Source organism: Ovis aries, chromosome 5 (genome assembly GCF_016772045.2).
Source record: "Ovis aries strain OAR_USU_Benz2616 breed Rambouillet chromosome 5, ARS-UI_Ramb_v3.0, whole genome shotgun sequence".
Taxonomy (NCBI): Eukaryota; Metazoa; Chordata; class Mammalia; order Artiodactyla; family Bovidae; genus Ovis; species Ovis aries.
Window position 1 is genome coordinate 56,373,391 of NC_056058.1, and position 24,257 is coordinate 56,397,647.

Here is a 24,257-nt window from a genome sequence, read left to right on the forward strand (position 1 = left end):
GAGCCACTGGGGATCATCACTTTTTTCAGTAAGCATCAAATCTCAAAAGGGGGCAAAAGCTATCCCAGGCACCTTGTACATCAGAGGGGATAGGGAGAGGTGACCCAAGTGGAATTAACATCACTGAGATGGCATCATTCAAAACTGTTCAAATGCTACTGAAATAATTTTGACCTAATCATCAAAAATCTAAATGAGCACAAAATGAAGTGGGGACCTTGCACAGGTTTCAGATATGGGGATAATAAAACCCCTGCTTTATTTATATAGTATTATTATTTGTTTTTTATCATGGAGAGCAGAAGTATCAAAACCACAACTCACAGTGCTCAAGCAAATGCTGTTCCTGGGGTCCTCAGCTTGTCCCCCAAACTTTTAATAAAGTGGTTAATGCATGCGTGCATGTGCGCTAAGTCACTTCAGTTGTGTCTGACTCGTTGTGACCCTAGAACTGTAGCCCACCAGGCTCCTCTGTCCATGGGATTCTCCAGACAAGAATACTGGAGTGGGTTGCCAAACCCTTCTCCAGGGGATCTTCCTGACTTAGGGATCGAACCTGCATCTCTTATGTCTCCTGCATTGGCAGGCGGGAGCAAACCAATGTTTCTCATGCATTAACACCTATAAGGAATGATGGCCCTTCTTGAGCACGTGGGAATAACCTGGAGGGTGTTTGGAACCCAAGATGAAGCTAATTAGAGACTGAAGCACCAAACGCTGTGGCTGCCTCAGGTGCTGCACGGCCACCAGGACTCAATGCAGCCCACTCTTATAGCCCAGCCAGGTTCCAGGTGTGCCAGCTGCCAAGCTTGGGCTCCATGGGGTTCTCCCAGTACTGGGAGAATCAGGCTGACTACCTAACCAGGTTTGTGATCTTGAGTTAGCACTTAACCTCTCAGCACCCCAGCTGTATTAGCTCACAGTGGTAATATTAATAACACCAGGCTCACCTCACAGGGTGGCTGCCAGCATGCAATAAATGGTATGAAGGGGGAAAAGTGTGTGTGTACAAGTATAAATAAAATATCTAACATGCTAACACGCAGTAAATACCTGCAAATACTAGTTCCGTTTATTCTACTCATTATTCACAGTACTTTAAATTTTAATAAAATGCTTTGAATTAAGAAACTTATGGGGGAGGGACTATTGTTCCCATTGTCTAAATGGAAGATCTACACAGAGAGATAGGTGACTTTCTCCAAGTGACAGAGTTGATTAGTTGCAGCTGGAAGCAAATCCAGGTCTTCCATCTCTTGGCTCCTGACTGCTTTCCACCTGAGGCTACTGCACCAATAATCAATCTGTAAACCTTATGCCAAGTGGCTCTTTCTGACAGGCCTGTCCTCTCTGATACTGAATGTGACAGGTCCCGTGCAGGAACGCTTTCTTTGTGATAGGAAACTTCAGGAATCAAATCACTTGTAAGCCACTCCTTATAAAATCAGTGCATCAGACCTGTTCCTTATGGCCTAAATGTGTTTGTGTGTGTGTGTGTTTTTTTAAATTTCGGTGTATAGTTGCTTTACAATATTGTATTAGTTTCTGCTATATAGCAAAGTAAATCAGCCATACATATACATACATCCTCTCTTTTTTGGATTTTATTCCATTCCGGTTACCACAGAGCATTGTGTAGAGTTCCCTGTGCTATATAGTAGGTTCTCATTAGTTACTTTTATTATGTACTGTGCTTAGTTGCTCAGTCGTGTCCGACTCTTTGCAACCCCATGGACTGTAGCCCACCAGGCTCCTCTGTCCATGGGATTCTCCGGGCAAGAATACTGGAGTGGGTTGCCATGCCGTTCTCTGGGGGATCTTCCCAACCCGGGATCGAACCCAGGTCTCCTGCACTGCAGGCGGATTCTTTACTGTCTAAACCACCAGAGAAGCCCAAGAATACTGGAATGGGTTAGCCTATCCCTTCTCCAGGGGAACTTCTCAACCCAGGAATTGAACTGTGGGCTCCTGCATTGCAGGCAGATTCTTTACCATCTGAGCTACCAGGGAAGCCATCATCTATATTATACACAGTATCACTAGTGCATATATGTCAATCCCAATCTCCCAATTAATGCATTTTACAGAGACACCTGATTTACTATCCAGGATAGCAGAGGCCCTTGACATTTGCTAAAGTCCAACTTTTTATGATTAGAAAAATCAACTATAAAAAATTAAGAGTTTGTGAGGAAAAAGGGAGAGAAGAGAGACAGAAAGAAAAAAGAAGGAAGGGAGAGAGAAAGACAGAGGTGCAGAGGGAGGAAGGGGGAGAAAGAGAGGGAAGGGAGGAGAAAGAAAACCCACAAGCCAATGCTGTTAACAATGGCCATGATTCCAACTAGACTAGAGAATGCAAGGACAGAATCTTGAACTCAAGCTGGCTGGGGATGCTGGCTCCCATTTCAGTATTCCTCACCTAGTATTCAACTTGAAGGACTTAAATTACCACCTCCATCTGAGCTAATATGAATATGTTTCCCAGAGAAACCAGAGCCCTCCATGGATTTCTTCCCAGGCAATAAAGTCAGCCCCGGAACAGTACTTAGGACACATCTGTTCTCTACTCTGCAGACATTCCAGCAGCTCAGAATAAAAACTCTAGTCAGAGGAAGGAGAGAAAAAAAGAGAGGATATAAACTGGAGATGGAATCTTCTACAGTCAAATCTTTTATTACCTGTGTTCAAATCACAAAGCATAGACTCCGACCCTCAGTGGGGACTCAAGATCCTTTTAAGTCCAGCTGAAGGCACAGGTGGTTATTTAAAATAAAATCCCATCTGGATAATTAGATTTGACTCCCTAAAAACACTCCCACTCTTAAGAATAAACAGGATGGATAGACTACACAGATGAAATCTTGTTGCTTTTCTTTCCTAAAGCAGCATCATTTAAAGAAGACAGAGTGAAGGCTTTCTAAGACAGTCCTGGTTGGCTCACTGTGGGATTCAGAAAAAGGTACTGACAAGGCTCCCAGGAGAGCAGCCTTCTCAACCCACCTCTGCTGTTGAATATGCAACCTTGGGTGAGGAGTTTGACTTCTCAAAGAAACACTACCTGTGTTTGGATGCGTGACTTCACCTCTCTAGGCTTCAGTTACCTCATCTGTGAAATGGGAGACAATGACCACTTTCTCTGAGGGTGCTGGTTAGGATGATGGTGAGTCTCTGCTTGGCAAGGTATGGATCTTAGTACATGGGAGTTGCTATCATGGTTATTCTTTCTTCCAATCATAATGGCTGCCATACAGTGCCCTGCTCACAAACACTCTAGAAGAACTGAACCAACACTCTGTTCATCAAAATCTAACAGGCCTTTCCATAAAGGGAATTCAGAGACGCCAGTCCCCAGCCAACCCCCAGCAACTGTTCTCAGCTCCTGCCACCAGCAGCCAAGGTCAGCCAAAACGTCTCTGTTTACACCCACCCGCAAAGGGCAGGTTCCCACGGCCCCTCCAGGTCATTCTTCCTTTGGAAATAAGGCTCCGTGAGCAGATAACAATCTTCATGCCCTCCTCCTTCAAGAATGCAGAGTGGGTGGTGGGGTCTGAAACCTGCCCCCAAACTCGCTCTCCGTGCCCAATGCATGGATCAGTTTCCAGGCCCCTCAGTGACAAACATGCCATGGAGACAGAGAGACAGAGTGAGGCCAGGGAGAAAAGAAGACTTCCTGGAGGGCAATGCAGCCTCTTGGCTGAGTCTTTACTGAAGCTGGGGGCAGTTATACAGGGCTGGCTCTTCCAAAACTCTGAACTGCTACAGTTGAATCTCAAGAACATTCCTCCAGGACATCACTGGTGGTCCAGTGGTTAAGACTCTGCGATTCCAGAGCAGGGGACATGGGTTCAATCCCAGGTCAGGGAACCAAGATCCCACCTGCCACATGGCATTGCAAAAAAAAAAAAAGAAAAAGAAATACCTCCTTTCTCTCATCACCCAAATATACTTATGACCAAGTGTGCACCATGGAAGCTAAGAGGGGGCATCCCCTTCAGGACATAGCCCAGTACACACAATGCATAATGAACAGCAAGCACTGCTTTCACTTTCTTTAAAGCGCTCGATTTGGCCCTGGAGGGCCAACCATAAGGTGGAGGAAGCAGTGGCCAAGGGCAGGATTAACCAGGGCAGGGTGGCGGCCCGTCTTCTGAACCGGAACATCAAAGCCAGCTGTGAGCATTACTCCCCCTACAAGTCCATGTTCACCATTTTGAAGACATGGTTATCAAAGGGCCAGACAAGTGATGGGGCTGCCTGGGTCAGACTGGAGTGGCAGAATGAACTGTGGATGGCATCTTAATCCCAGCCCCCGATAACGCTCTCCCAATCTTGAACAGGGTCCCAGACACGGATAAGCACGAGTGGAAAACCTGGCCAGGAACCAGAGGACGACAAGGGGAGGGATGACCCAGCGATGAACAGAAGGAGCCACAAAGTCATCCTATTCTCAAGCAGAAAGGTCAGCAGGGCTTGTGAAGCCCAAACCTCAGTTCCCACTGTGTATTTTCAAGACACTGGACAGATCCTGGTACAAACTGTACTGTTATTTACTTAATATTATCCTGAAATAAATGTATTTTAAAAGTAAACACTGTCTCACTCCCATAAATTCTAAGCTAGTATCACTTACCAAAAATAGTAAACCTAGGAATGAACACAATAAAAACCTCATGAAATTTTGGCTACATTCTGCCGTCCTCAAAGGATTTTGAAGGATGAGCTTCAGATCTGTGACCTCTGTTAAAAGGTAGATTACCCAGAGTTGGGGTGGCAGGGAGGGTGTTCAAGACAAATCAGCTCTACCTGAAGACTTTTCCCTTCATCTGCTCAGAAGGTTGGGAAAAGAATTAGAAAGGAGACAAAATTTCTCTCTATGTGGTTCAATGTTATTGAGTGCCCTCTTTCAGAATCACCTAAAATGACGTGATATAACTGCAGGACCACCATCCCTGCTCTTGAAACAAGGAGCTACATGGGTCACCATGGGTTGGTTTGTCAGAAGTAAGAGCAGTGCCCAAAGCAGAGTCACAGGGATGTCCCAGACACTGGGCAGCAGAGCAGAGGGAGGAGGGTACTGGGGATTAGGGAGGCTCACTGGGTCAAAAGGTTAGGGAGGAGGGAGAGGGGCAGGGTAGAGTAAATCTGAAGTGAGGAGAAGCGTGCCTCATCAGAAAATAGGATGTGCCAAGTCTGGGCACAAGAGAAAAACGTGGTCCATCCTCAGCTGGGCTTACGGGAGAGGAAAACGGAAAGGCTGCCGTCTGGATGGAAACCAGCCCTAATCGCAGTTCTCAGAGCCATCCAGAACTGCAGCAGTGACCAAGGGAGTCTGGAAGCCAAAGCTGTGTTGGCATCTCTGCTACTGACTCACTGTGTGATTTTAGGCAAGTGACTCAATGGATCCATCTCTGGGCCTCAGCGTCTCCGGATGAGTGAAAGGTCCATTTGTATATTTGTAAAATACAGGTAACTGCCTACCTCCCAGGGCTACTGTGAGAATTAAATATGATGATGTAGTGTTGGGCACTTATAGAAAAGGCTCCATGAGTGGCAGGCATTAAAAATATTTCTACTAATTTCTCTATTGTGCTACCACCTGTATTTTATTGCTGATTATGGACATGTCCAATTAAAGGCAAATCTAAATTGCAGTACAAATGTAAGGCTGCTACTACTATTAGATATAAAGCACCTGAGAAACACATTGCGTTGCTCAGGACAGAGACTGACAAAAAGTCAATAGTTTAGAGACAATTCCTGGCCAAGTTTGGTCTGGATTTATATGAGAGTTTTGTGTTTTGTTTGCTATTTGGGTTTTTTCCTGTTTGTTTCATTTGTGTGGCATTGTTCTTTGAGGCCTCAAATCCACGAGCTATGGAGGAAAGCTCCATATCCATATTGAGACTAGAAAACCAGGGTCCAGCTACGTTCAAACAGCAGACTGTGTCCCCTCGGCCAACAGCCTGTGCGAGAGCCAAATGCCTCGTTCATCAGGAAGGAGGGCCTGAAATTTCAACCAGGCCTTGATTCTAGGGATAAGCAGTGTTAATAATTCATTCCTGAAATGTACACTTGTGTGACTACTGGGTGTGAAGATGCTGCATTAGATGTGCGGAAGGGCAATTCTGATCAGAGCGGGTGAAGTGTAATTTGTAACCAGCATTTACTGAAAAGTTCCAACATGCCAGAAACTCTTACAAGCTTTATGTACATTTTGTTCACGTACTCCTCCGTGAAATGAATTATCTGCTCTTCTCCCCACTGAGTTGAACACACGGCATCCTGGGGCGGGGGAGGAATGGCGCAGGGTCTGGTGTCACAGAACCAGCCACCGTGAGCACCAAATATATCAATGCAAGAAACGCATTTCAGGGAGGAAACTGTAGAAATGGGTGGCGTCCTTGATACTTCGTATCAGGGTGATGCAAACAACGACCGGCTCTGGGTTTCACCTTTATCCCATGGGTCCTGGGGAGCTCAGGAAGGAGTTTGAGAAAATGAGTGAAATACAACCCCAGAGTTTGAAAGAAAATCTGACAGAATGAACATGCCGGAGATAAAGGAAGGAACTAGTTAGAAAGTAATAGCAAATGACAAGGGGGAAGAAGAGGAAGATCTTTATTGCTCAGGATGCCAGGACAGAGATGGAAGACTCAGAGTGGATTATTAAAGAGCGTTTAACAAAGGGATTATTTAACAAAGCATGGGCAGGCTTTAGGGAGATTAAATGGATGGGCAGCCCCCAGGGCCCACCAACCGCAGGGAGTCACACCATCCCCAGGCCCAGTGAGGCCAGAGGAGTGATCACCGAAGTCAAAGTGGGGGCAGATATACGGAGAGGGCACTGCCAGGAGATGTGACCTGCAGCAGGGGCACACCGCCACTCCACAGTAATGGAGCAGGAGTCAGGGCGAAATACCCTGACTTCACTGTCCACCCTCCCTCAACACCGAGTGGCACCACGTGAACTAAATCCAACCCGGAGCCCAAGGGCAAAGGACCTACTGGTGCAGCCCAGACAGGTCCAGGGCATGGAGCAAGACAGAAAATCCGGGAGAGGCAGCTGGAGAGGCGGACAGAAAACATCCAGTCCAGCCCCTGAATAGCCAACCATGGGACACGATTTAATAAACTGAATACAGTCACACTGTGGATTATGACGCAGATACTTTTAAACAGGTTAAATTTAATCCTGAACTGAAGCAATATCTAACATAAGTACATTTCAATGTGTGAAATACGATACTGTTCTTGCAAAAGCAAACAAATATACTACATGTAAATATGTTTATTACGTTTCTATGTGAGCAGCAGAAAGGTCTGGAGGGATGCACATCAAATCTTCGACATTAGGAATCAAGAGACAGGGAGTCAAAGGGCGGAGGTAGAGAAACGCTTTTTCTCTCTTTTTCCTCTATACATTATTTCACTAGTTGCACAATATATATGTCATTTTATAACTTTCAAAAGTGATTTAATACAGAAAATTATACAAAAGAAAAGAGAACAGGGAGTTTGCTGTGCTCCAGGTGATAGGAAGAGCATCGTTCAGAACACATATGGTACACTTCGGAGAAAAGCTGGGATCTGCTTCGCAAGGAAGGGTAATAGAAAGTGATGCGCCACTATTTACAGCAGTCAGGAAGCAACCCAAATGCCCACTGACAGATGAATGGATAAAGATGTGGTACGTATATATACAACGGAACAACATTCAGCTATCAAAAAGAATGAAATAATGCCATTTGCAACATCATGGATGGACCTAGAGACTGTCATACTAACTGAAGTAAAGGCAGAGAAAGACAAACACCATATGATATCACTCATATGTGGAATCTAAAAAAATGACATAAATGAACTTATTTACAAAACAGACACAGACTCACAGACGTAGAGAACAAGCTCATTGCTACGAAAGGAGAAAGGGGTGGGGGACAGATGGGAGTTTGGGATTAGCAGATACAACTACTATATATACAAGAGATAAACAACAAGGTCTTAATGGACAGCACAGGGAACTATACTCAGTATCTTGTAATAAACTATAATGGAAAATAATCTGAAAAATAATATATATGTGTGTGTGTGTGTTTACGCGGGTGTGTCTGAATCACTTTACTGATACCTACAACTAACACAACATTGTAAATTAACTACATTTTGATAGACAGATAAACAAATAGGAAGTGATGTGCCAAAGGTGAAGGACACGTCAAGGCAAGTTTGTCAGAAAGAACCAATTAATAAAAATGGAGAGCTGAAAGGAGAGTCATGAAGTTGGGGTGCAAGAACATGAAGAATAATTTTGAGGCGCTGTCAGTCACACACCAAATAGGAAGGAAAAGGGACCTGAGATTTAAGAGACTGGTCAGAAGCTGACGGCTGGAATCGAGTTAACTCCACACTGAGATGGCTATACGAACTGAATGGGAATGAAGGGCAGTCCAGCTCCTGAAATGGGAGTCAGGACCTGGATTCTGGCCCCAGCTCTGCGACGCTGAGCAAAGCACTTAGCCTCTCGGGGCTGCTGTCCGCTGAATGGGACCCATTTCCCTCTTTTAGAGCAGTTCTCTCTCCACTTTGATCACGGGCATCTGGCAGCCGGCTTTGACCGGGTCTTTGGACTGACAGGGAAGCCTAGTGAATCCCCACCCTATTGCTTCTCAGAAACAAACACCTCTTTCAGTAAAGCTGAAAGCCAGCCAAAATGCAATTCCAAGAGGAGCAATCATGCTTGGGTCTTGGAATGTGTGAGCAGCACCTGCAAATGACAGGCAATTGTTCCCCATCTATTTGTGGAGGCTACGGGGATTCTCCTCCAGGTCTGACCCTGTACTTCTAAAACTGGCGGGGGCTGCCTGGTGACTGGGTTGCAAGCACACAACCACTGGCTTCTGCAGCTTTGTAAAACTGGCCCGAGGCGGATGTGTCAAGAATGTACAGCTACCGGGTTGTAGCTCACACGACGCTGCTGTGGAAAGGGCCCTTGGAGAGAGAGTGTGGGAGGGAGGAGTTGTTTCAAAGAGCTGAGATGCTCCCAGTTTGCTCTGTCATGAAGTCCAGGTGGTGAGTCAGTGCCAGGGCAGCTCAATGGAACGATGAAAATGAGAAGAGCTTTGGAGTCACAGCCCTGGCTGTAAAATGAGGGGAATGATATCTGTCCCAAAGGACTAAGGTCAGAAGTCTAGCCCAAATCCCAGTGCATAGTAGGTGCTCAAGAAATGCATGTTTCTTTAAAAGATGAACTCAGATCTCAGGTCAATGTCTCTCAGCTGGATGACTACCCACTTTTGTCTCTATCTTTGAAAAGTAGCCTGACTTTCCACCTCTTTTTAGTTAACATATATGTCTTAACTACCTTCCTATCAGAACCCAAACACACTTCCTTAGAAGTGTGGGAAACCAGGGGGATGAGGCACTTTCTCTTTTTTCCTGGCTCTTTCTTGACACAAGAAGATGACAATGGTGATGACTGACTCTCTGGGTCGGGCCTTCTGACTGCCTAGGAACCTGCAAACCCACAGCTCTGCTTTCATTTGATCAATAGGAGGTTAGGCACTATTTCTGACTCTTTGACTATTTTTGAAGCCCCAAACTTCTCCAAGTTCTATTGACAGAGAAAACTGCAGACACTCCTGAAAACAAAGACTTCAAGAGATCAGGCAGACCTTGAATGAAATGAAACTTTGAAATAAATACACAGGCACCACTTGAGGCACCACTTCAAAATGACCAGAACTCAAAAATGAGATGAGTAGGCAGTTAATACTATAAAAAAAGGATTCTTCACCTTCAAGGTAGATCCAAGGCTTACCCAAAAGGAACCTCCTGGAATATACTCAAGACTGCTTTCTATTTGGAAATGCCATGCTGACATTACCAGAACTGATTCTCTGTGCCTGGGGGGCCACCAACTTCATCCCTACCTGCGAAGCCATGAGTTACAAGCTTCTCTTCCCAGTGGTCACTAGCTCACATTCTGTGATTCTAACACCAGAGAACAGCCTTCTTTGGAATAGTTCCACACTAGTCCATTCTTCTATGACATGTCTCTGCTCAGGAATGTTTCCAAAAGTGCCTGGGCTGCTGAACTTTACAGTTGCAGGTATCTTCTGCATACTAGAGTAAGAGGTACATTGTGACATGTATTAAATTGTGTCTAAAAAGTAGCGTAAGTTACAACTTTTGTGAGTCTTTACAAGTCATCTCAGAAGCAGCAGGTTTTCATCTATGTTAGGACTTGCGTCCATTATCCCAAGTCTTTTCGTCTTTCATTGATCACTTCATATACTTGAGATTAGACCATGAGACAGATAGTTTAGCTGTTTTTTTTTTTAATTTTTAATTCTTTAATTGAAGTATAATTGATTCAAAATATTGAGTTAGTTTTGGGCATGCAGCATAAGTGATTCACTTTGCTACACAGCAGAAAACAACACAATATAACGTGCAACTATATACAAATAAAAGGTTTTTTTTTAAGATGTGGTACATTTATTCAATGGAATATTAGTCAGCCTTAAAGGAATGAAATATTGTCATTTGGAGCAACACGGATGGACCTAGAAAATATTATGCTTAGTGAAATAAGTCAGAGAAAGATAAATATTAGATGGTATCACTTATAGAACCTAAAAAATAATACAAATGCATCTATATAAAAACAGAAGCAGATTCACAGACATAGTTGTCTTCTGAGAACCCTGTTTCCTGGACACCTGTCCTCCCCAGACTGCTTACTGAGGAAAAGCACACGAGTTTAAGGTAAAGGAACAGTGTGCCTTTTCATTCATTCATTTATTTATCCATTCATTCCTTCATGTAATGTTTGTAAATGCCTCCCATTCACAGTACTAGGGACACACAAGTGACCAAAATTAACTCCCTCACATTACAACTGCAGCAGTTGAAACAGCAAAGATTAAGTCAGCTACTAACCAAGTAGTGTAATTTCAACAGTGATAAGTGACATTTAGAAAGAAGGTGGTGGGGATGGTGGAGGCTTGGAATGGTCTGGGACTGCTTCTGACTAGGTTTTCAAGAAAAGGCACATCGAAGAAGCTGCGGAACTGAGCTTCACATATAAAGACTCCTAGAAAAGACTGCTCCCCTCTCCAAGGGTGCAAAGAGTTCAGGAGCTCTGAGCTACACATGTTAGGTGAGGGTGAGAGAGAGAGAGAGGAAGGGAAAGATGGCTGATGCCAAGACCCCAGAGGCAGTGGAGATAGCAGGGGCCAGTACGCGTGTAACCTTGAGCGCCATCGTCTGGGTGCTATTCCAAGCGCAACAGTTTGTTTTGTTTATGTTGGGTCTTCACTGCATTATGTGGGGTGGGGTTAGCTGCCCTGAGGCACAGGGGATCTTAATTCCCTGACCAGGAATCGAACCCATGTCCCCTGCACTGGAAGTCAAATTCTTAACCACTGGACCACCAGGGAAGTCTCTGAAACAAATTTTTGACCTGGAGAGTGACTTGATCTGATTTACAATTTAAAGGCTCACTCCACTCATGCATGAAGAAATGACCTGATGGCTAGCAACATGGGGCACTAAGACCAGTGGTGGGTTCCTGCAGTAAGGTGATGGAAGCTCTAGCAAGGTGGTGGTGGCAGGGATGAAAAAATGGGGAAAAGTGGCTGGATCAAGAGTCTCTTCGAAAGATAGAGCCCAATAAGTTACACAGCGGGTATATAGCTGGGCTGGGCCTTATCCCCAGGACCTGCTGTAAGCAAAGCCCAGCCACCTCTCAACTTGCTTGTATCTTCTTACTGATTAAGTCCAAGTAGGTTTGAAAGTGTTAGTCGCTCAGTCATGTCCAACTTTTTGCGACCCCATGGACTGTAGCCCGCCAGGCTCCTCTGTCCATAGGATTCACTTGGCAAGAATACTGGAGTGGGTTGCCATTCCCTTCTCCAGGAGATCTTCTCGATCAGGGATCGAACCCAGGCCTCTCAAATTGCAGGCAGATTCTTAACCTATCTGAGTTGCCAGGGGGACATGAAAATAAGTTTAACCCGTATGTTTAAGAATGATAGACCACACTACCTTAAAACAGGGATGACACTGCTGCAAGAGAGTTGTCAACATTCAGTAGTTAAAGCACCTTCTCTTTCCCATATCCTAACAAGTGATTTTACCAGCAGCTCAAGTTCATTTGATTTTTTTGGTTGATTACACATTTATCAGGTCTTTTTTCAGCAATAAGACCTGGTGGACCAGTGGTTAAGACTCCACAGTTCCACTGCAGGGGATGCAGGTTTGATTCCTGGCTAGGGAGCTAGGACCCTAAGTGAAATCCCAAAATAAGCAAGTAAAGAATAAAAAATAAAACAAAAGTAAAGTATGCAGTGGCAAAACTCTGGCATAGACTGTTTCCATGCCCCCTCGTGTTACAGATGTATGTATGGGTCCAGTTTCGTGCCTTAGCAAATGTGACCCAGCGTGGGTAACTGATTCTTTTCTGATGGGTCAGATTTCTTTAGGGCCTAGGGTCCATCACTGTGAACATGAATTTTTCATTACGTGGAGAATGTGGTTTTCATTTTGACATGTGAACCCACTGGGAAGAGTGCAGTGATACTCAAATATGTTATCTTAAAATTTCCCTGATCTCCATTTTTATCCTAAAATCAATGGCCAAATATTTCCTGATCAATCGATCAAGTAGATTCCAGGTGACTGAAATTTTCCCCTTCCTATCTTTAAGCAACTTCCTAACAATGGTTACTAAATAGCTCAGGTCAACTTCAATATAATGGATGAAGGTTTTAAAATCAGGAGAGGAGATGAATTTGGACAAACCTTCGCCACTTAGTCAATAAATACATACCTTTAGATAAGTTAAGGCTTCCCTGGTGGCTCAGAGGTTAAAGCATCTGCCTGCAATGCAGGAGACCTGGGTTCGATCCCTGGGTCAGGAAGATCCCCTGGAGAAGGAAATGGCAACCCACCCCAGTATTCTTGCCTGGAGAATCCCATGGACAGAGAAGCCTGGTGGGCTACAGTCCACAGGGTCGCAAAGAGTCGGACACGACTGAGCGACTTCACTTTCACTTAGATAAGTTAAATGTCTGAGCCTCAGTTTCCTCATCTATAAGGTAGAGCTAGTAATATGATTGAAAATCAAGTTAGTATGGGCTTTGGCATGGCATTATTTCCTTAAAAAACTAATTACCTGGGTTTCCCTTTCCTGTTCACTAAGAGCTTTACAAATCTGAAATTTTGAATTTTAAATGTCATTGTTCTTAACTTCCCTCCATATTAGTTTGCTGCTGCCACAACAAAGTGCCACAGACTGGTTGTCTTAAACAACACGCATTTATTTTCTCACAGTTCTGCAGGCTACAAGTCCAAGGTCAAGGTGTCAGCAGGGTTAGTTCCTTCTGAGGCCACCCTCCTTGGCTTGCCCAGTTTCTCCTCCCTGTGTCCTTCTCTGGGTGTCCATGTCCTAATCTGTTCTTGTAAGACACCCATCACACCAGATCAGAGCCCACTCTGACGAATTCATTTCACTTAATTATTCTTTTAAAGACCCTATCTCCAAACACAGTCACATTTTGAGGTACTATGGAGAAGGAAATGGCAACCCACTCCAGTGTTCTTGCTTGGAGAATCCCAGGGACAGGGGAGCCTGGTGGGCTGCCGTGTATGGGGTCGCACAGAGTTGGACACGACTGAAGCGACTTAGCAGGAGCAGCAGCAGCAGCAGCAGGGGGTGAGAACTCTGACACATGAATTTCCAGTGGATACAAATCTGCTCATAACACACCCTTCACATTTTACCCCTGAAAAAAAACTGTGAGAAAAAGCACTGAACCAGAGCAAAGGAAAAGAGTCCTTTGCCTCATGTTTTCAAAAACTATTTCTCTGCATGATCTCTGGCAAGTTATCTTCCCTCTTTGGTCCACATTTTCTTAATTGTTAAAATAAGAGGGTTGGAATAATGCATCTCTTATTTCTCTTCCTGGCCTTAACCAAGCAAAGCTAAGTTGATTTCTCACAGTAAAGAATCTGAGATAGAGCATGCAATGAAATACCTGGAATGACACCACAACAAAACAAAAACATACCTTTCTTTGTGGAATAAGGATGGATTTTTCTAGAAGCAGAAGAGGATTACATTCAACTGTTCTAAAATGTTTTAGGTTGTTTCAAGCCCTTTCTAAGGCCATAATTTAAACCAACTTGGTTGGATAAACCAGAAACTCCACTCTGAATTTATCAATCTCCCCAAACAAAGTAATCGCATCAAGATATGGGACACAGATTGGCTTGGGGGGGAAAGAGAGTATAATTTCTAATAAAGTTCTCCTTGAAAGAATTAAGGGGGAAAAATTTTTGAAAACAAACACACATATACACAGAAAACGTAGAATTAAAACCAGCTTCCAAGCTTATAGGTTAAGCCATTAAGGAGAAGGGGAAAGGCGAACAGGCGTACTTCCTCTCCAGCTGCGTAGCTTTTGGTCCTGAGACACGGTGTATCTCTACAGCCGTCAGCAGCCTCAGCTGGACAGGGAGGTAAGCACGGGTGGTGGTGAAGGGACAAACACGTGCTCATGGGGAGAGCAGGAGAAAACAGAGAGGGACAGTAGAGTTTTCCCCCTGAAAATGGCAAAACTGCTGGATCAAGTAGAGTGATGACAAGAATATAAGACTAACACCAAAGATGCTGGGACTCAAATCAGAATCTAACACAAGCTGAGCAGCTGCAGGCAAGGTACTCAGCTTAGCATGGGGGTAACTTTTAACTCCAGCTAAAAAACAGCAACTGAAAACACACCCACCATTTCATTTTTTTGCTGTTGAATACAAGATCTCGGAAACAATCGAAAATTCAAACAAAACAGAATTGACTGAAGCACTGGGAACAATATGTAGATATTTGAAATTATGTTATGTAAAAACAGAGTTGCCATGTGATACAGCAATCCCATTCTCAGGCATATATTTGGACAAAACTGTAATTCAAGAAGATACATGCACCCCCAATGTTCATAGCAGCACTAATCACAGTAACCAAGACACATAAACAACCTAAATGTCCACTGACAGATGAATGGATATAGAAGGTGAGGTGCATATATATGATGAAATATTACTCAACCATAAAAAGAAAGAAATTATGCCATCTGCAGCAACATGGATGGATTTAGAGATTATCATATTGAGTAAGTCAGAAAGAGAAAGACAAATACCATTTGCTTATATGCGGAATCTAAAATATGACACAAATGATCCTATTTACAAACAGTAACAGACTCACAGACGTAGAGAACAAACTTGTGGTTGAGAAGGCGGAGGGGGAGGAGACGTGGAGGGAAGGAGAGATTAGGAGTTTGGAATTAGCAGATGCAAACTGCTATATATAGGATGGATTAACAACAAGGTCCTACTGTACAGCACAGGAAACTATATTCAGTAACCAGTGATAAACTACAATGGAAAAGAATATGAAAAAGAGGTATATATGCATGCCTACATCTATGTGTAACTGAATCACTTTGCTGTACAGCAGAAATTAACTCAACGTTACAACTCAACTATGCTTCGATTTTAAAAAAAGAATAAAATTATGGCATGGAAGAATGTTTGAAACATGGAAAGATATCATGTCATAATACACTGTAGAATGAAAAGCAGGACATAAAACAGGATGAATAAGATGCTGTGCCATTTTAATAAACAGTATACACAGTATGAAGAAAACACTTTAAATGGGTATGCTCAAACTTTATCATTTCACTTATTTTTATTGTCCTCATTTTTTTTTTTTTTTGGTAAATTTTTCTACAAACATCATGGTTTTTTTGGTCACAACTGGGGGGAAAAAACTACTCATTTTGTAAATTTTGGTGTCCTACTGTAAACCAGAGAGTATAAAAAGCTCTAATTCAGTCTCAAACTGAGTCTTGGGTTTCAGTTTCCTCATCTGTAAGGGGAGACTAGACTGAAACATTCTCTTAGGATCTTCTGATTCTCTGAGTTTTACAGAGCCCCATTAAGTCAACACTTTGGCGGAATCTTGCTGAAGATTTATTAAAGAAGCTGGGGTGGGGGGCCACAGCATGGGACGCAGAATGAGAAGGAGGCGTTCAAGTCCACCTGAAGAGGAGCCCCCTCATGGGTATCCTTTGCTAATTCAATGCACAACAGCCTAGAGTGCGGGCACCTCCCTGGAAAGCTGGCTGTGTTTAAACGCAACCATGAGGAGCTCCTCCTAACAAGCCTGGAAGCGAGGCTGCTCTGAGGGGAAGGCGAGGGAGCTTACGGAACCAGACAGGGTTCCGTTCCGGAGTCCAAACCCACGCAGAGAAGGGGACCAACTGACTATGCTTCCGATATCTCATAACCTGCCCCTCAGGAAAGAGGTGTGAAGAAGGACTTAACCACGCCTTCGGTAACAAACTCCGATTTGGACAGATGTGTCATGACCCCACAAGTACAAGACGATAGAAGAAGGCAGAATTTAAGGCAGCGCTGTAGAATGGGGTCAAGAATGTGGTTCTGAGTCAGTATGAATTTTGGTTCCACCACTGAAAGGCTTCTGTGATCTTAGGCCTATTGTCTGATCTCTCAAAGTTTCCTCCCAATAAAATGGGAAGACCTAGCTGGAAAGCCATCTACCTAACTGCGTGGTTTTGACGACTGCATGAGATCAAAAATAAAAAGCACTTAATAGAGAATGTGGTGATGTTAGTTTACTCGCTAAGTTATGTCCAGTTCTTGCTACCCCATGGACATTCCCCAGACAAGAATACTGGAGTGGGTTGCGGGTTGCCTTTTCATTCTCCAGATCTTCCCAACCCAGGGATCCAACCCGAGGCACCTGCATAAGAGGCAGAGTCTTTACCGCTGAGCCACCAGGGAAGCCGTAATACAGGATAAATAAATGCTAATTCTTATTATTTTCAGATGCTCCTGTGACAAGCATCACATTGCTAAGCAAAGAGATGATCGTCGGCAAAATATTCATTCGAAAAAGGAAAAGGTGTTATCATACCTGATTAACTATATATGACACATCTTCATACACATGGTACTTCAAATGCAGCATTTTAGATTATATGAAGATACTTTAATTCTCCCCTTCTACCTTCCCTTATAGATGCTCCCCTTTAAAGGATCTAATGATTATAATTACACTTAGATCATTGAGACTATCGATTGTATGACTTACAGCCAGAGATAAGCTCGGAAAAATGTGTTTTAACTGTCCCCACCCCTCAAACCAAAAATGAATTTTATAATAAAAGCTAATAACCGAAATATAAGGAAGTGAAAAGTGACGTCCTTGGTGGTCCAGTGGTTAAGAATCCACCTTCCAATGCAAGGGTTGCAGATTCAACCCCTGGTTACGGAATTAAGATCCTACATGCCTCAGGGCAACTAAGCCCACAAATCACAACTAGAGAGAAGCCCGTGCATTGCAACAAAAAAGATCTCTAATGCTGCAACAAAGATCCCACCTGTCAATGCAGCCAATAGATAAATTAAAGTTAATATTCTACAAAGTTGTCAGTGAAAGAGAAGATGACGTAGAACCACAAATGTACACACGTTCTGATCATCTGCTCACTTGACATTATTCCTGGCAAAGTAAATGTTAAATAAATGTACCCACTCATTCAATAAATGTTTACCGAGGGCTTAAAATGTGCCAGCCAAAGGAAAAGTGATAGAAATTCAGTGACAATGAAACTAAAACCCACCCCTACCTGAAGGCACATCCAGGACACTATTTGGCCTTTGGGTGGGAGGCTATTTCCATTGGACGGGAGCCACCGCATTTCAGATACTGGCGGCAGCAAGTGAAGAGAGCTCGCAGAGCATCTATAGACTGGGAGCTGTTCCCTGCTGGTTTGCTCGTTTATCTGACCAGTCTAGTTTGGGGGCAACTGGCGCCTTTGTACCCTTATCAATGGCAGCCTTATCCAGAAGAGACACCGTACATGCCAGCAAATGAATCATGGTATCATTTTAATAATACTCATTGGAATGAGTACTAAAGCTCTGCTAAGGAAAGGACCTATCAGTCATCATCATTCCATTGCTCTCTTGCACACAGTCTATTAACCAAGTTCACTCTCTGAATGAGAAACAGGCTAAGGTTTTAAGGAGAAAAAGCAACCAAAGACCCTTCTGTCCAGCACAGATGTTGGCTGCTCCCACTAAATTTAAGCCAACGACTACTGCCCTCATTTACTTTCTCACTGCTCTCTCTTCCCTTCTGGGGAGGGATCAGAACTCCTCTCTTCCAATTTAAAACACAGCATAGATGGCTGACCATAATCTCAGGAGAAAACAGAAGACAAAATAAAGGCTCACAGGGTCATCTGCACTGGCAGGGACTCAAGGACCATCTAGTTCGATGCCCTCATCTGACTGACGCAGAGTCTGGGAGGGATAATAAGGTTTTCCCAGAGTCACAGAGAAGTCAGAGGTAAGGGCAGCCTGAACCACAACGTGCTGACACTTCATCAGGGGCTTGCTGCCTTTTCCTGTGTCACCAAACAAAAGGGTTCCTCCGCTCTACCCATCAGAGGAACCCCTCTCTTACAAAATCAAATCTCATTTTATCTTTGAAAGCTCACTTCCCAGCCCTTCCACAGAAAAAAAAGGCTAACCTAGCCAAGGGAACTGTGCCCTTGAATTCCAGATGTCCCCTACGTTCCCGGACCATTCCTAAGCAGAGCTCCCCATCTGGCTTAGAGTGCTGGGCGTGTACTATGTTCCCGGCCCTGCTGAAGGAGAACAGGGAGCCTGGCTCCTTCTATTTCTGGGAAGAGGACAGGGACAGACAGTGAGAAGGAACCTTGGGCCCAGATCTGTACTTACGCAAGATAGATTCCACCCTACACTCACACATGCTCCTGGGGGAAAGCCAGAAGCTAACTCAGACAGCGGGCAGAGCAATGCACGAATCACTACTAGAGGGACGTGGAGTCAGTTGTTCCAACGGTGATATGAGAGGTCTTGGCCTGACCATCCCCACCCCTTCCACTCTGTGAACTCTGGCCCCCATTAGTGAGCTAACAGGTGTGGCTAGCTGGTGGCAAGCAGGTGGGGACAGTCCTCTGTGAATACGGAATTACTGCTTTCCTGCCTGTGAACGGACTCAACCCTGGAGGGATCAATCCCAGAATCTTGCTTTTGTGGCTGTGTGACTTTGGTCCAGTTACTTAGTCTCTCAGAGCCTCTATCCAGAACACAGAATGATGGTTAACACTGGAGCTATAGGCGCTGTTGTGAGTCAAATGAGATAATCCACGTCACTTGTGCTAAGGCTCTCAATAAATGGTAATGATAAATATATAATAGCTCCACTGGGCTTAGCCCAAGCACAAAGTCCCCTATAATCTAGTTAACAGGAGAAACGTTCCCCCAGAGAAGTAGCTTTTGTACTAGACTCCACGTACAGACTAGGGCCAAGGAAGAGGCCAAGTTGAAGGGCTCATCCTATTCTACCACACTATCTTTTGGTGTATTACATATGTATCATCGTCTATTTCACAATGAGTATACGTGAAATAGACACATATTGAATTTGATGAAAGGGGGATTTCACAGTAGAAGAGTGAAAACAGAGGAACCTCTTTCTCTGGGTTGTCCAGACTCATTGTCATTTATTTCCCTCTAGCTACAGAAAATGGGAGAACAGGTAAACAGCACTGACTTGAAGAGGGAGTGACCAGGGAGAGGCCAGTCCTTCGATCATCATCTGTCCTAGACGGGATGGCATATTTACATTTCCACTTCGTTTATGATTACAAGCAGTGATTTAAACAAAGAGAGGCACATTTACCTCCTAGGGAGACATTCCTACTGTTGTAAGCATTTTGTGATTTTTTTCAAATATAATAAGCAGACAAACAGTTCTAGGAAATATGTCAATGGGTAAAGAAGAGAGAGCCCTTTAGGACATGAAGACTTTTTCAGTTCTATCTCAACTTTACTATTTTTTCCTTAATTAAGGAGATAGGACAGAGAAAAAACCATTCAACCAGGAGTTGTGAAGAAATTGTTAGAAAGGGTATCCATAACCTATGTCAGTGTAGGCTAGAAGCTGATTAGGACGAAAGCAATATAGTTCATCCTAAATAAGGAAAATGCCCTTTCTTTAGGTTAACAGAGAATCTCCGTATCAAAGTCCAAAGGCAGTCTAATAGCCTTGAGTAGCTTGTCAGAAATGAAAGGTAAGCATAATTCTGAGAAACACCATAACATAACTAAACCAGAAAACACACTTTGTTTAAAACATTGTGCTGATTTTCATTTGTTTTTGAACACTTTTATTGAAACATTGATTCCTAGATTAGTCTCTTAATAAGCTAGACCTTTGTCAATCTCCTTTATTAATTTCCCGATTCCAAAGCAGTTAAGACTTTAAAATAAATGTTTCCCAGCTTGAATACATCTGGGGTTCAGAGACCATTGTCCACAGTCATCACTCCTTCATCTGAGCCTTTCAAGAGCCCAGTGAGATAAGAAGGGAGGATTTTTATTTGTAAATTCGACTACACAGCCTTGAATCCTCTCAGAAAAGCTATTTCTCCAGAATTCCCCCAAGTGCCCAGCTGGCTCAGTCATAGCTACTCATAGTCAGAGCTCTCTTTATCCACCTGAGGCATTTCACTAGTGTTTGAGCAAGAAGAATATCCTGGCTGCGAGTCCCCACAAACCTGTCCAAAAAATAGAGTAACACATGAACAACCCAGGCAGAGCTTTTCATAATCAGATATTTAAGATGCTTCCCATTTCTAAGTCTTTGATATTTTTCCTGTCTTTTCTCTGGAACTTCCCTTCAAATACACCTTACACGGATCAAGCTGGTTTTGGATGACATCTCTTCTTTTGGTCTCCCAAATTATTGTCCTGCATCTGCTAATATTTGCTCCCAATCCAAAGTGACACTTCGTGAAGCAAAAGGCAGAAACAAATCCAGGGATGGTGTTTCACTGGCCCCTTCCCCGGGTTGTAGTCTAGCCTAAGGCCCCCAGCTCAAATTGCAAAGGCCCTCAGCTGCAAAGATCTAGGTATTCCTCCAGCTCACACAGCTCCTTCACTTCCCGTCCCAAATGAAAAATTCCCATGACACTCACAGTGATACCTTTCAAATGAGATCACAGGGCCCTGACTACACACCCTAGACGCCAAACCTTCCAGGTCATTCTCCAGACAGAGTATGTGCCTTCCAGCAATTCTCAAACATCACACACATACACACCAATCTCCAATGCAGCAGAAATGCATTAGCTGCAAGGCTGTTACGGAAATCCAGTTAGTATTTGCAAAAAGGCACTTCTTGGTGATTTGTCTCCTAGAGGAAATTCTGGAGCTTTTAATCCACACCTTTCAAAATCCCCACTGAGGTGCCTCTGCGAGGCAGACAGTTGAGGCTGTGAGGTCAGATGAGACCTGTGTTTGATTTCCAGCATTGCCTCCTATCCTCTGTGTGTGACTCTGGATAACTGACTTCCTCTCTCTAGGTCTCAATCTGCTTAACCGTAAAGTGGGTTTTTGCAGAGACTCCGATAAGAGAATACCTGGAAAGCACTGGAACTTAAGCATTAGATCTCCACCCACTCCTGTTGCCAGCTTCAAGTTGCAGCCTCTCTCAGAAGAAAACAGAGTGTAACTAGCAAACTTTCCACCTGCAGAGTCGAGACGGTCAGCTACCATCTCTCAAGTTTACATTATTCAATGTAAAAAATAAGAGAGACCATGTTATAGGATCTAAACCATTTGCCCCATTGTCACCTTCTCAGAATGATGGTCGGGGTGGAGCCACCAAGACCAGTGTGGCAGTGAGACACTTCGATTTCAGTCAGGTGTGGAGGTTTGAGTCCTGCCCAGAATACTTGTTATATCTCTGATCCTGGACAGAGAAAAAAAAATCTATAAAACAGAGATAACGATAGTACCTCTCAGACAGTGTTGATTTGAGGGATTAAATGAAACAATGTATGTAAGGTACGATATCTGAAACCAAAGAAACACTCAGTAGGTATGAGCTGTTCTTGGTAGGAGCAATTTTTAATTCATGTATTGATTTAACCGATTCTCATTAGGCATCTGTATGCCAGGAACTGTGTGAGACAGAGACGGAGGTGGATGACAATACCAGGTCCCTGCTCTGACTGGCGGGACCACCCAAACTGCTGTCTCTGACATTTAGAAGCAAGGGCTAGTGTTGGGATAAGTACATGCAGGTCACGCAGGAGGGTGACCTGAGAAGAACAATGAGATCTGGGGCTGGAGCTACTCCCAGGGAAAGCCCCAGCCAATTATACCAGCGACAGAGAAATAACCCCTTCCAGGAAACCAATAAACACAGGGTAGTAGCAATGCTTTCCTCTCAGGGGGGCAGCAAGAAGGAAGGAAAAACAGAAAACAAGCAAACAAAACCTTCCTATGTCCCCCAAATTGTGGCAGAGGGTGGTGCCTGTAGAAGCAGAGGTGCTTGGCAAGAAAGACTGCCCCCATCGGTCTCAGATTACAGTGACATTTTAGCTACTGGGTGGGGCAGTCTGCACAGAAAGGGATATAGAGGATAGGAAATTAAGTCAAATTCCACAATCTAACCATTTAAAATTTGGACTAGACTTGACAGCAGGGGATATATGTTATACTTAGATCTTTAATTATATTTTCTGTGAATATATAGACCTATGTCGGTATTTTTATGTTTTTACCTATATCTAGTTAGCCTCTGGTAGTATGTACATAACCATACTCTTCTTTGGACATGCAAGAGTACAAGAATTACAACGTTTTCTTCTAAAATAGAATTCGTGTTCTAAGAAATACAAACACAAAGCATGAGAAAAATCGACCAACGCATTATTCCCCCAAAGATCAAGCCCCCTCCTGTCTTGCCCTTTTGCCTCTCCCCACCCCACATTCCTCTCAACAATGAATGCAAGGCAGGCTGGCTCGAAGAAATTCACAACCGCCGTCTATTGCCGTTCAGTCTATTGCCGTTCAGTCGCCGTAGGCACAGCCCGGGTTTCGCGGTGGAGGCTGCTATGCAGCGCCACGCCCCACGAGCAGAGAAAGGATGGAAGCCGCACAGAAAATGAAGGATGCGCCCCAGGGAAGAGCATCCAAGCAGGAACAAAAGGGAGCCCCTGCAAACCGGTCCCTGGGATTGGGGCACCAACACATTTACAGGGGCTTGTAAGGCTATTACCCTATGGGGTAAACGTCTGTATCTTTCCTTAAAGGTTGCTTAAGTGATACCTAGAAGAATGGGCGTGGCCCTCAATACCAGGGCACAGGCTGAATCTAAGAGGAACCACTGCGGTCAGACTGGGAAGGAAAAAAAATCTGTTCTCTGCTTATCCCAAACAGAATGGCAAGTGCATACTGGATATACAGCAACTGGCATATTTACAGCATAGCTGTCACATGTCATAGCATGAGAGCGGTGGTTCATCTCTCCAGAGTTAGAGAAATAAGTAGAAAAATTGTGCTTTTGTCCCGATCAGTTTAAGAAAAAGTATCACCACAGTTTTTTGCAAAGCCAATTGGCACCGAGAAAATACTGTGAACTGTAAAAGACTCACTATGTTTTTATAATAATGTGAAGTCAACGCTATCAGGTAGTGGTCAAGGAGGATGGGCTTAAGCCCAGTGCCTCTACCTGGGGAAAGAATCCCTACCCATCCCAACTCTATCCCCCTGGAGAGTGTTCCTCCCCTGGGACCAGGTGGACAGCAGGTAGGGGTGTAGCATATGTGCGTCCAGTGAAGCTCAGGTGCATGAAAAGGTAGGATACTGCAAGAGAAATAAACCACCTGACAATAAAGTGCGCTAAAAGCAAGAAGAGCTTCCTCCTGCCTGCAGAGGGGAAGGTCCTGGACGGCAATCAGGTTGTTCCAAGCCTAACTGGAACAAGTGCAAGCAGACTGGTGCCCACAGCAAAACCTAGTGGATGGGGCAAATGAACTACAGAAGCCGGTACATCACTGCCCTAGGGCAGCTGCAGAGCCTCCCAGGGGCCAGCTCATCACTTCCTTTGTTCGTCTTGCAAAGATGGAGTAGCCACACGTTCCCCTACTACACACTACACACACACACACACACACACACACACACACACACACACACACCTCTCGCTACAGACAAAGCACAACCGCACTGCTTCGTGCTCAACTAACAAATGCCAGTGGGTTTTCTGTTGCTTTTGTCTTGCCCTTTTAAAAAACTGTCCATTCCAGCCTGTCGTGTGTCCTTTCTGGGGGGGGGGGGGG

General features: G+C 44.1%; 1 protein-coding gene across 4 annotated transcripts in view; it reads right to left on the reverse strand.

Annotated features, from left to right (window-relative positions):
* DPYSL3 (dihydropyrimidinase like 3) overlaps window positions 1-24,257 on the reverse strand; it is a 117,441-nt gene that overhangs the window by 42,467 nt on the left and 50,717 nt on the right. The window lies entirely within an intron of this gene.